At 44.8% G+C, this 2,931-nt stretch overlaps 1 long non-coding RNA gene across 2 annotated transcripts in view; it reads right to left on the reverse strand.

Annotated features, from left to right (window-relative positions):
* Nucleotides 1-1,808, reverse strand: part of LOC123097749 (uncharacterized) — a 3,574-nt gene extending 1,766 nt beyond the window's left edge. The window contains exons 1-3 of one of the 2 annotated variants that reach the window (XR_006447434.1): nucleotides 1,432-1,808; nucleotides 1,183-1,326; nucleotides 544-867 (exon numbers count right to left, since the gene is read on the reverse strand). This is a non-coding gene — a long non-coding RNA (uncharacterized lncRNA). Of the gene's footprint in view, nucleotides 1-543; nucleotides 868-1,182 lie in introns of both variants that reach the window. The other variant, XR_006447433.1, reaches the window with a different exon arrangement.
* Between the last annotated feature and the right edge of the window lie 1,123 nt (nucleotides 1,809-2,931).

Genomic DNA, 2,931 nt, shown 5'->3' on the forward strand with positions numbered 1-2,931 from the left:
AACCAATCTTTTTTTTGCAGGGGAGGAAATAACTAATCTGGTGTTCTTGTAAATCTTAAACTATGGCCTGCTATCTTACTTATATTAACATTGTAACTGTTCGCACTGTTCACATTACATTTAAGTTCTATATGATTTAGATTAAAAAAATAAGCTAACCATCCCCCACAACAAAAAAAGTAGCCATAATTCCATATATAATGAAGGGAATTATAAAGTTTTGCCTGCCGCTTGATCAGACTATTCTTTATTTATTAGGAAAAACTGGTCCAGTCTAAAATAGATGCCATACAGTATAAGAAATAAGGAAATAAGGTCAGGGTTGCAACATATCGGGTTTCAGTCAAAAAAACATATTGGGTTCTATACATATCAGTCTAAACGGACAAACTTGGCTCATCCTCATATCCCGACAAACTGTTCTCAGATGGAGTATATTGAAGCATGTACATTAGCATATTGAAGTATGGTTTGAAAGAACATGGAAAAGCATTAACACTACTATGTAGTGAACGCTCCACGAAAGTTTCAAGCACAACATACCTTGCATTGATGCATTGGCGGGAATTAAAGCATTACTCTGGTCCTCTGCAAGAGCACGTCTTTGACAGCAAGCTAGAGGCCAACACCTGTAACTACACTGGACTAATCGTACTCAGCCCTTCCTTTAACCTAGCACCAAGTGTTTCCTCCCCACCCACGTGTGCCTCGCCCTCGATTGTACTCACCCCCGGTACAACGGCCACCCTTTCCCCTCTAGGCGAATTGCTTCCAGCAGACAACACGCCACCAGTGATCTAATATTCTGATACTAGCACTTTAAATCATCCGCCTCTCCACTTGAAAACACCGCGGGCAGATCATTACCTGAAAGATATATCCATCTCATTGGTTATGTTTTCTAGGGGACTAATGAAAAATGCCAAGCCACATAAAAAATAATCATACATTGAAAATAATTAACAAGGGAAAACGGTATGAGCTGTACATATAATGAACATTGCTGTATATATATTATATAATAAGATGCATAGACATGAACGATGCATACACACCGTGTTTCGCATTGTCATGGTTTCAATTAGAGTCATACATGGTGGCAGCACTACTCGAGAAGGATAGAGGTACACAAGTAAGCGCTCAGTGATACAATCTCAAAGGCAGGAAGGAAAAGGGACAAACCGTGTGATGTTAGGCATCCTCTGATTTACGGAGTGTGGTGACATTGATGCCGATGCAAGCCAGCGCCCGCGGCGGTGGATCAGGATGAGCAGTCAAGGTAGCGTGGATTGTCATCACGATGGCCGGCAAAGAATCCGCCCTGGCCTGCCACAGAAAGAACCAAATAGTTAAAGAGAAGAGCGGGTCAGAGGAGTGGCTTGCTGAACCGTGAGCGGCGTCGGAGTCGAGATTGCTGAGGCGGAGCAGCACCACCAAGGCCGAGCCGGGAGCGGCGCGTGCGGAGACGTGGCGCGGGGCAGTAGGTCGACAAACCAGAGGAGGCGCGGGGCAGTAGATCGACAAAACAGAGGAGGCGCGGGACATTGGCGACCTGTGGTAACTAGGGTTGCTGCGGGCCGCATGTAGGGGCGCGGAGGAAGTCGCCATGGCGAGGGATCGGGGAAGGGTAGTGAGGGGTAGCTGCTCCTGTAAGCGGCGGCGCAGCAAGCGCCGGAGCTAGGCAGAATCACTGGTGGCGGCGGCGGCGTTGTGGTCACGGAGAGAAGAGATTTGGCTTGGCCGCGTACTCCTTGGATGGAGGAGGCAGAGGTAATGTGTAGGTTTTTCTGTGGATAATGTGAAGGTGGGTACGGGGAGGTTAGCAAATCATGGGAGGTGGGAGGTGGGACGTTGACCCAAACAACACATAGGTATGTTTCGTTGGTAGACATGGGTTGTTATAGGGGTTTTTTGTTGTAGTGCCTATCCCTTTACATTCTAGCAAATTGCATGTTTTACTTTCCGCTGCTCATATACTCTTGTCATGCTTGCTTGATATGTATTGTGAATGTTTAAACTTGTGCTAAAACTCCACCTTAACTTGAAGAAAATAAAAACTGCAACTTTTCTTTGCTAAGAGTCTATTCACCCCGCTCTAGACACCTCTTCTCAGTCCTTTCAATCGCCCCCTCTTAAAGAAATATGGGCTCTTCCTCGCAAAAAACAAAAACAAATGGGCTTTAAGATGGATAGGCTTTTGTATCAGCCCATTCGGTTGTCCGTGTTTTATGCTGGAGGGCCTTAACACTAGAGGCAGCCCATTAGAGACTCTCTAGCTCTCCAGCTTATTGCCCATTCGAAAGAAAAAAAAGAGACGCCTCCAGCTTAATTATGGCTCCTCATCGGTTTTTCAAATTGAAAAAAAATTATAGCTCTTTTTCGGGCCGGCTTGGCATCCACCAAATTAAAGGATGGTGTACTGCATGCAGACACTCACACTGTTTGTAGCGCGGCAAAATGAGGGGGTCAAATGACATGCCCACAATATACATAGATTGTAAAGGTTGACACGCTAACATTCACACTAAACTAAGCTTCACAAGATACGGTATGCATACTAGCTAACATTCACAAGCACTTAAGTTCAGCATGTTTATGCATCTAAATGATTCATATGACTATAACCAAGACAAAGTTGTGAGAGGGTGTAGAAATAAAGAAAAAATGGTAGATGCTTCTATAAGCAAAGGGCCTCCCTACGCACGCATTAATTTCCTGGGCATGCTTCTTTCAACTCAATGTTGCATGCACTTTGAGCATGTTGGCAACTCCAGAGCTAGCTTGATGGCTCATCTTACAATTTACGCTGACACATTGCAGCAAACAGAGGAGGCAATAGAGATCACTCAACATCGGACCATTTTGTGCAGTTCCACTGAAATCATCTCCATTGTCCTGAATGTGAAAAGATAGGAAAGCGCTGTACTTAAA

Source organism: Triticum aestivum, chromosome 4D (genome assembly GCF_018294505.1).
Source record: "Triticum aestivum cultivar Chinese Spring chromosome 4D, IWGSC CS RefSeq v2.1, whole genome shotgun sequence".
Lineage (NCBI taxonomy): Eukaryota > Viridiplantae > Streptophyta > Magnoliopsida > Poales > Poaceae > Triticum > Triticum aestivum.